We start from the raw sequence: 11,091 nt of genomic DNA, 5'->3' as shown, positions 1-11,091 counted from the left end.
TGGTTCCTATCTTTCTATACTGAAATTACACAATTTTTTTTATAACTGCATTTTTGACACTATTCTGAGCAGACAGAATGCACGTGATAAGCATCATGTTACGCCACGACACCAATCCAATGTGAACTTCATTAAAAATAAATAAATAAAGGTTCTAGTAGAGATATTACTGTCAAATGTCCTCTAAAGAAGGCAAATGAAAAGGAGAGGCTATTGTGGAACACAGGAGTGTTTGTAACCTGGTGTACCAACAAATGAAAATGTGTAATGCAGTCCCATGAGTTCATGTTTATCCACTTTCCTGCCAAAGGCAGTGTTTATTTATGGAGAATAGCAGAGGTCAAGTACATTTCAAACAGTAGTCTTTCAGCTGAGAAGCATGGCACAAGTTATGTAATTGTAAAGGTAGCTCTACCATCATTCCCATAGTCTTGTGGTTACACAAAATATCATCATGACTATATTTGAAAATGTTGAAGTTTCATATGATTGACATAAAGAAGAAACAATGTTTCCTTATTGCCTCTATGACTAAAATTTTTTATGTTCATTGTGCTGTCATGCATCATGGGCTGTCTTAAAAACCTAATAGAGGTAAAATCTATTATCCTTCTCCAGTATCTCTAAAAAATGAATCAGTTTCCTTGTGGATGGTATAGAATCACACTGATCTAAATGCGTCAATCCCTGAGAGGACATGAGTTTATTTATTTTCGGCCACAATGGCTATGTTTATGAACTGTGACTGTAGTATAATTATTGATTTGTAATTTCTGCTACCAATCACTTTTTTATTTTTGTTTTATGTTTAATCTAATATAATACAATGCGTTTTGAACATTTCTGTTCATCATCAGGCGTTTATACAGACATATATACAGAGAAATGTAACTTAAAAATAAATTGTCTTAAACTAAATTAACATAGAACTCTTTGTCCATTGTTTGTTACTGTATGGGCTGGTGTGGCACTGACATTGATTTCTGGCCATTCACTGTCTCCCCCCCCCCCCCCCCCCCAATGCCACTACAGTAGCGAACGATGTACAAACAGTTCTAAGTCAATGTAAATTAAGACAATTTATTTTTAAGTAACATTTTTCTGTATATATAAACACTGGATGATGAACAGAACATGTTCGAAACATGTTGTACTATGTTAGATTAAACATAAAACAAAAAATAAGAAAGTGACTGGTAGCAGAAATTACAAATAAATAATTAGGACTTTGATTGTTTTGGAAGTCTGCACCATATAAGTGGCTGTTCATGTATTTCTGCCCCATCTTTACACTGACACGTGAATATTTTGGGGTTGCCACAGTGACCTGGGTCAGTTCCTCTCCACCACATGAACTCCTTCATTCGTTCCCCAACTTTGATTAAATTTTCTATAGTGCTATTTTGAAAAGTAGCATTGTGTTACCTGAAGTCTTGGCTTGGAGAAGATTAAGAAACTAGTTCTTTTACCACTGTGTATTTGTGTCTACAAGCTTATGCATCACTAACTGCTGCGTGAATTGGATTTTAATTTCTTTATTTCACTCAAAGTGAGTTTACGCTTCTTAATGCTACGCAGTATTTAAATGATAGTATGAATAAGTTTGTCTTTGGAAACATTTGTTTGAAGAAAACCTGTTAAAATATAATGAAGCACAGAATCTGGCCAACAGAGAACTATTTTGGAACACTCACCTTAGAAGTTGTAAGCTATCAGTTTGAGAATATGTCAAACCTAAATTATTTGCACCTGAAAGAAAAATATCATTAAAATTATCAGAAATGCAGGGACTTTCAGTGACAGGCCCATTTTTTTCTCATTACAACAATTTTCCTCACTTCCATACTTCGTTTTTAATCATAATTTCAAAATGCAGCAGTACCTAAGACTAAATTATGGAATTTATTCTCATCAGTCAGTGTTCTCAAAGAGGATACCGCCAACAAGACAATAAGCTGCGAGATATTCTCCATACTAAAATGGGGTTGTTATAGTAATTGAAACTGCCGAGGAGCCTCTTGACCGCCTGAGGGAGCTGAATTACACTTAAGTACAATGCAGCAAAACCTGCAATCCTTAAAACAAAAACTATCTCCAATAATAGCCCACAAGGATCAACCTGAGACCCTGTGTTATGAGACATGTTAGCCCCATCCCCTATACAGCTGCAACATAATGCAACATTTACAGGAGTGAAAGAATGAGCCACTGGTATCACTAGAGATACAAAAATAATGAAAATAATAAGTTTGGCTAGATACAATTACAAGCTATCAATGAAAACAGTGAGTGCAATTGTCTGGAGTCCCAGGCTGCCATTGATAACTTAAGTACAAATGGTAAACAAGAGCACAACAAGGATTCCACTCTAGTTATCAGGAGCTCTTGGTGCAACAAAGGAATTGGTTCACACAGGCACAGCTCATAATTGAAGGCTCTGAGGCTGATATGCTCCAAAATATATATTAAAATAAATTTCTGAATAAAGTATTACAGATTTAAATGATCAAACGCATTCCACTTACTTCCCACAAGATTTAAATAATCCCAGTGAATGTTTTTGGAACTGTTGATATGTAATACCAAGTGATGTTTTTTGAACAGGTAGTAGCTAGCCTAATGGCGGCACCTTAAAATGCCCCTCAGAAATTAAGCAGAGGTTTGGGGGCTTGGCTTCCTCAGAGTACAGCTCTTATGCACGTCTTGAAGGCTATGGCGTTTTCAGCCTAAGGGTGTCCAATCAAGTTGCACACACTTTTCACATTCTACTTCTCATATCCACAGGGAATGAACAAAGTTGCTGAATCTTTGCTATCGAATCCCTGTCTCTGTATATTTCTATTATGCATTGACGCATCATTAATCGATGTTTAGTGTTACTGTTTTAATAGGGTTTTAGACCGTTGAAATAAGTTTGCAAATGTCTTGCCACAGTGCACTGGAGTATTGTAACATAAGTATCACCACCTGGTGAAAATGTCATGATTATTAGAGAGAAAAGTGTGCGAAATATACCCTGTGTGTGAAATATGTCCTGTCACTTTAGTTTCCTTGCTTACTGACTACAGGTAACGTGTTTTATAATAAAAGTTTCTTTTTGTGAGTATGTTATGCACGAGTTTAGTGAGGTTCAGTTTCTTGTGAACGACAACAGCATATGACGAGTTTGGAAACACCCGCAACATGAATTCAGTGTGCAATTAATAAAGTAAAATTTTGGAACAAGCTGTTAGGATGAAATGAAGGAACTCTGTGAGCCCACATTCTATGTAAACATGAATCAACATCGAAAACAGTCTAAATTCAGGCAAGGGTTACATGCAATTTTAAGAGAGCAATGTACAATGCAGCTGAGTAGTTGTGTGCTCTAGTAATACAAAAGTACAAATATGACAAATACAGCAGCTGGTTACTCGGTTTGCTCACATCAACAAATCACACCACAAAATTACTGTTTCGTCACGTGAACTCATAAACGCCATGGTTTAAGTGCACAAAACATTAAATGTCTGAAGTTTACAAATGAAAATACCAAAAACATTAAGCATGCAGTGAAGCTAACATACACCACATTAAAGAGCTATCCAAAACACAACTTTTAGTACCATTTGCTGTGGTAAACTGTTGGAAACATGACATTTGGGTATAAATAAGTTACCTATAAATGTTATCTTTGAGTTAGCTTTTGATATTATTTAGTAGTCGATTATGAAATGGAAAGACGATACAGTATGTAAACATTTGGCTAGAGTGTGATATTGTCTCCCCCCACCCCCTGGAATTTTGGCTGAGGAGACAGAGTGATCTGTAGCATAACCCCAGGTCCAGATATGTTCTGATCGATAAATGTTGCAGCCTTCCCCAGTACGGAAACTACGAGCCGAACCTGAGTTCAGGAGATGTTCAAAATAGATACACTTGACATATAAATACAATTAAGGAAGAAAGCAGCTATGTACTGGATGAAGATCAAATCTGACAAATAAGGGAGGAAGAGGAAGAGGAAGAGGAGGAGGAGGAGGACGATGAAGAAGTAGCCTATGGTACAGAAGACATTCCAGAGCACACCAGTGGAAATTCCTTTTGTATGAAGAAGTGGCTGGTGCTGAATGACGACTGACCCAGTGGAACAAAACTGTAGACAAAGTATTCAGAAAGAGATGGAAGGCACATCACTTTAGAATCAACTCACAACTCCTGGAAAGGCAGCACTGCTGAAGTATTGGCCTGTACAAGGGGGAATCTGTAAGACCACAGTCACACAGGTAGACATCCAAATACAATACATTGGATATGACAGTATGTACTCTCACCAAGGTATGCCCACTGCAGCCAGGGAGTTGAAGTAAAGATGTGCACACAAAGACTAAAGCTATACAGCAAAGATCATCGGAAGCAGTTTCCCTTGCAGTGTCCCCACGGGCTACAGCACTCTCAGTCCGTGGACTAGGATGCAACCGATGCAACAGCATGGTAATAAATTCAGTAAGCAGATGCAATTAGCTAAATATGCTGGAGATAGAAAGCTATAGTTAGGGTTAATAATTATTGTTTATGTAAAAACAATAACAAATAAAAAAGGAACAAGAACAACACTGATAATAATGGTGGTAATAAAAGATAACTAGCAGTAAGGGTAGTAGTCATAATATTAATATTTGTCAATCCTCTTTTTTTCTTTACAAAAGCAATGTTACTTAATCTAATGATAATGAAGAATGAGTGTTGATGTATGCAGTATAGATAACAGACTACAACTAGAACAAATAAAAAGATATAAGAATGGTAAAACACATTTTAAAATAGTGATAGGAAGAAGTGCTCACTCATCCAGTTTTTTTTTAAGTGTGGGGTTTGCTGCAGAATTCCGTGATCACAAAGTGATGGTTCTCCAAAAGGTCTGGCTCACATGCACAGTGACAGCGCCCCCCCCCCCCCCCCCCCCACCCAGCACTCTTCATCAGGGACATTCTGGGAATCGTCTGCACTAATAGCTTGCTCGTGAATCTGGCCCACAATGAAATAAATAGAGCTGACGAATTACAATGGGCAATATGTTATTCAGAAACTTCGTTGTAACCTTGCAACTAGCAGAAGTAGGAATTATAAATTTGCTGTCTTGAGTAGAAAGCAATAGCAACTTTGTAAGTGACTAAGAAATATAAATTTAGCATACAGTAGTGATGTTCCAAATTGTTTTCTGAATACCCACTCACATTTTGTTATGTGTGAGCTTCCATCTTTTAGCAGAGTACAGGAATTTACTTTCTACATATTTCTGTTGAGAAGTGGTTCTTGGTGGTTCACTGATAGCTTTCCCCAACAAAGACATCTTGAAAACATTTCATTTCAACACAGTCCTCTATTGTTAATGGGGTAATGCAACAGTCACCTTCCAGTGTATTTTAGCCTGATCTTTATCTTCTGTAGAATTACATGGTCTGAAGCTAGTTATATGTTTAATTGTCTTCTATTGTATATTGACACCTTTTGTTTTTCTCCTGTATTATATCACCTTTGGACGTATTTCACTATTAACTCTGAGACTATTGTATTCGTTTGGTGATCTGTTATAAAGAGATTGAGACCAATCCACTGTCCCAAAATATCCGTACTCTCTTACACAAACATGGGATCCAATGAATTTCGCTGCCATCGACAAAAGTTAAAGACGATCAGGACTAATAAGACATAACATTACAAAAATTTTCTGTCTCTCTTACATCATCTCTCTAATTAAAAGAAATACGAGCCATACACATACGAGCCTGTAAAAAACTCACAGATTTTCCACATATGAAACTGGTCTTGATATATGTATAAAGAGAGATACAAAAGAAATATCTGAGAGTGTACTGTCATTTTTTCCCCCATTTACAAGCTGATATCCAAGAAACTTTTGACACAGCTGATCAAAACAGGCAATCAATCAACTGTTGCCAAGCTAGCTTTAATTTTTTGCACCAAAATGTAGCAAGGTATGATTGGAATCTAGCCATCAAGCTCATTTAAAGATGCTCATTCAGATCATCTGACAATGACGATTATGCCAGCCATAAAAATACTGTGCTTGCAAACGGAACTGTGAACTGTATTAGGCGCTGTAACCGGTGTCTTCAGTTAGTGGAGTCAGGAAAACACTGAATATCACATTACATTATAACTTGTTAATCACTATGTATCGAACGATTATAAAAACAGTCAATCCAGAATTCACTGCCCATTATTAATTATTGCTGAGAATATAATTTTCTGTAATACCACTTCATAATTTTTGAAATCTATGAACATTTCCTTGCTAGTTGCTTGCTTTGTTTTTGATTTCTGTTACAGCTAACCCCATAACCAAATTCTAATTATCCCCAAGTTTTCAAGAGGAAATTGTGACTTCCCATTTTGATGTAGAACGAGTCTGTTTTACAATTATAATACACCATTTTACTTTTTTTCCCATATAGTGATTTACATTTAACTATGTTCAGCTTCTCTCTTTTTTAAAAACTAAACAGAAAGAGGGAAAAAAATAATAAAACCCACATACATGAGGGCCTCATGTGCAAACCCACCTCCCCTCTCTCAGAAATTCTTATACGAGCAGATACAATTTCAGTACACTTTAAAATGTGCTATCACATTGACAACATTGTCTAATAATCCGTAACTGAGGGAAGCTATTGGACACTCCATTCACCAAGAACAGGAGCAACAACAATTGTTATAATTGTCACTTCTGGACCCTACAATTCTGCTATGTACACTACTGGCCATTAAAATTGCTACACCAAGAAGAAATGCAGAAGATAAACAGGTATTCATTGGACAAATATATTATACTAGAAGTGACATGTGATTACATTTGCACGCAATTTGGATGCATAGATCCTGAGAAATCAGTACAACCAGCTCTGGATGTAATAACGGCCTTGATACGCCCTGGCATTGAGTCAAACAGAGTTTGGATGGCGTGTACAGGTACAGCTGCCCATGCAGCTTCAACACGTTACCACAGTTCATCAAGAGTAGTGACTGGCGTGTTGTGACGAGCCAGTTGCTCAACCACCATTGACCAGACATTTTCAATTGGTGAGAGATCTGGAGAATGTGCTGGCCAGGACAGCAGTCGAACATTTTCTGTATCCAGAAAGGCCCGTACAGGACCTGCAGTATGCGGTCGTGCATTATCCTGCTGAAATGTAGGGTTTCAGCAGGGATCCATTGAAGAGTAGAGCCACGGGTCGTAACACATCTGCAATGTAACGTCAACTGTTCAAAGTGCCGACAATGCAAACAAGAGGTGACCGAGACATGTAACCAATGGCACCCCATACCATCACGCCGGGTGATACACCAGTATGGCGATGACGAATACATGCTTCCAATGTGCATTCACCGAGATGTCGCCAAACACGGATACAACCATCATGATGCTGTAAACAGAACGTGGATTCATCCGAAAAATGATGTCTTGCCATTCGTGCACCCAGGTTCGTCGTTGAGTACACCATCGCAGGTGCTCCTGTCTGTGATGCAGCGTCAAGGGTACCACAGCCATGGTCTCCGAGCTAATAGTCTGTGCTGCTGCAAACGTCGTCTAACTGTTCTGTTGTCTTGCAAACATCGGCATCTGCTGACTCAGGGATTGAGACGTGGCTGGACAATCCGTTACAGCCGTGCGGATAAGATGCCTGTCATCTCGACTGCTAGTGATACGAGGCCGTTGGGATCCAGCACAGCGTTCCGTATTACCCTCCTGAAGCCACCGATTCCATATTCTGCTAACACTAACAGTCATTGGATCTTGACCAACACGAGCAGCAATGCCGCGATATGATAAGCCGCAATCGCGATGGGCTACAATCCGACCTTTATCAAAGTAGGAAACGTGATGGTACGGATTTCGCCTCCTTACACGAGGCATCAGAACAACGTTTCACCAGGCAATGCCGGTCAACTGCTGTTTGTGTATGAGAAATCGGTCGGAAACTTTCCTCATGTCAGCATGTTGCAGGTGTCGAAACTGGCGCCAAACTTGTGTGAATGCTCTGAAAAGCTAATCATTTGCATATCACAGCATCTTCTTCCCGTCGGTTAAATTTCGCGTTTGCAGCACGTCATCTTCGTGGTGCAGCAATTTTAATGGCCAGTTGTGTATGTTTCACTTGTTATTACCATGTTCTTTTTTTTGTACCATTGTTTCTATGGCTGACTGTTGCAAAGATACTCTATGAATTACCCTATAATATGTAGATGAGAAATCACTTTACCGATGCTGTTGCTTTCTTTGACAGATATTAACAAGTCTTTTTAGGTTTTTATCACCTAAAACAAAATGTAAACTCCCTGTATTTGTCTTTAGGGCATTTCTGAAAAGAAACTGCTTGTGGATGTATGCAACATATTTGGCAGCAGGTCAAGTCTTTGCTTTTAAATCTTAACATCTTTATGTCATTGTATATTACAAGATTTAATACTTTACGATCACATCAAGGTTACTTTTTGACTTACCTTCATACAATTTATTTGTAGCAAATGAGGCAAATAAGGCACTTTTCATCATGCACTGTAGTTGAATTTCCAAGCAGAGCTCCTTTTAAGCACAAATGTTTTCATAATTAAACTCATTGTTTGTAATATTTACAAAATGAAATACTTACTTAAATACATAAAGCACAAGATTTTCTAAAACCTACCTTAAACCAAAAGGACAATACATAGGTGATTCATTTGTGCAAGATACTGCACAGTCATTCCAGAAAGTGCAATGATGAATGTGACAAAAGAAGACAAAGTGTTATACACAGTGGTTGGACGAAATAATACGAACTCCCACCTAATAAGACATCAAACTCTGCCCCAGTTATCCTGGAGATTGATGCATACACATACTGAGCAATGATCAAGGATGTGTTACATTATTCCTTGCAAAGCAAATGTGGATAAAAGGCTCTTTACTGTCTGCCCCGCCCCTTCCACCCAGTGCCCCCACAATACAAACTACGGTGGATCAATGATAGATTATTACCTGTTTCATGAGTCTTAAGTGTTATTTCTCACTGATGTAGAATGAATCAGTTTTCAATTATAACATACTTTCTCAGTTGACGACACTGCAACGTGCTGACCATGTACATAATTGTCGAAGTGGTTTAAATGAAGTTCATAGCATGGTAACTGGACAACCATGTCAAAACATTTTATTTTCCTCATAAGGGTCAACATGATGATAGATCCATACAGTGCCACAATTATCATAAACACAGAATTCTCTGGATATTTATGTAGCAATAATTCAGTGTTTATGATCATTGTGGCACTGTGTGGATCTATTATCATGTTGAACTAAAGGGAACACTGGCACCTCACAGATAAGCTGAAACACAAGCTCCCAAAATTGTGCGTCAGGGTGAAGGTATTATTTTGTCCAACACTTGTACAGTTTTTGAGGAGTCAGACAAGTACATTTAAATGTTTATCATACAAAAATTTTAAGTTAGTTCGTAGAACACATTCTGGATTCTATACATCCTAAGAAATATGGTTATTGTTATAAGTAAAGACAATGAAACCAACTAATTTTTAAGTGATTACATTCATATACCCTAAGTTCTTCCTCTTCTTCTCCTCATTGCTCCTTCCATATACCTGCAGTTTTTTTTACATAGCTTACGGGCTGAGGTTTAATTTTAGGTATTTTTACACACACAGGTTTTAGCATGGACTCTCACTGCAGCTACAGGAAGCTTTACCAAATGCTCCATCAAAGCATGTCACTCATGTAGCAGAGAACAACTAAGATTTATATATATTAAAAATAAAAAAAAATAAAAAACCACCTGCATTGATCTGGACAATCTGTGGAGATTACGATTTAAAATCTTGTTGAAAAACTTGGCTAGTGGAAAGTCCAGGAAATCATTCCAGCATTCATGTTAACCAATTCAGGAAAACTAAATAAAAACCTATTTAATGTGGTTGGGGATGGAATTTAAAGCCTTCTCTTCCTGAAGAGTTGTGTGTTAACCACTGTGGCAATTTGGTTGGTGCATAGTTTACAGAAAATATTTTATGACAGTACCAAAGAAATTAAATTGCATTATGATCAGTTTATTGACATTTTAACCAGCAAGTATCCTCTGCTCTCTAATACTTGAATGTCAGCAGAATGACAGCACACAGTGCCTTCAAAAATCTTGCTTAAATTTTTCCAAACCAGAAACTGGCACTGCCAGACATAGGGACCACTTTGTTGTATGATTCCACCCTTTCATTGCACTGTTATGCTGAAGCTCTTGATGATTCTATACCTGTAACAATGACACAGAGGCCAGTTGTTGCTGTATGCCCACTGAACGTGTACAAGAATGACATGAAATGCACACTGTAGCTAGACCAGTCGCTTCCACCGCTGGAGACCACTCAGTTGAGTAGTGGTCACGTGGCCCCAAAAAAAATCATTCTTTGGCTCCATGAATGCATGTCTTGATTCTGCAAAGCAGTGTCAGTGGCCCAACATCATAGTACAAGACAGTAAATATGGTTAGTTTATCTGTTTTTGGGCTATTCCATTGGTGCAAAAGTTGTCGACTTGAATCATAAAGACAAATTATCTATGTTCATAATGATGAAGAACAATATAAGGAAGTAACTTTGGGGTTTAATGTTATGTCAACAACATACACAGTTAGCACAAGCTCAGACTGGACATTATGGGAAGTAAGTCACCCAAGAAATATTCTGGAATTTGCAATTAGCAGGTATAAAAGCATAACTATATCTGGGTGGCCAGATGGAAAACTGAACACTGGTACTCTAGAATGTGAATCCAGAAGTCTGTCATTGCACGATTTCACAGTGAAGTTATCATCATCCTTGTTGAAAGAGTCAGATTAACAGGGTTCAAATTTTAAAGACATTCACAGCATAAAAATCCACTAACTGAATCCACAACCTTTATGTTAGGCTTTGCAAATCAAACCCTGATACAAAATGATAACATTAAAGTAAGAAAAGAAATGCATCCCCCTCTTACCATTTACAAAGTAAAATGAGTGACCTAACCCTAGTTACATATTAAATCTTATCCCTAGTAAT

This window comes from Schistocerca nitens, chromosome 10 (assembly GCF_023898315.1).
Source record: "Schistocerca nitens isolate TAMUIC-IGC-003100 chromosome 10, iqSchNite1.1, whole genome shotgun sequence".
In the NCBI taxonomy this organism is placed as follows: Eukaryota; Metazoa; Arthropoda; class Insecta; order Orthoptera; family Acrididae; genus Schistocerca; species Schistocerca nitens.
This window is presented reverse-complemented; position numbering follows the sequence as displayed.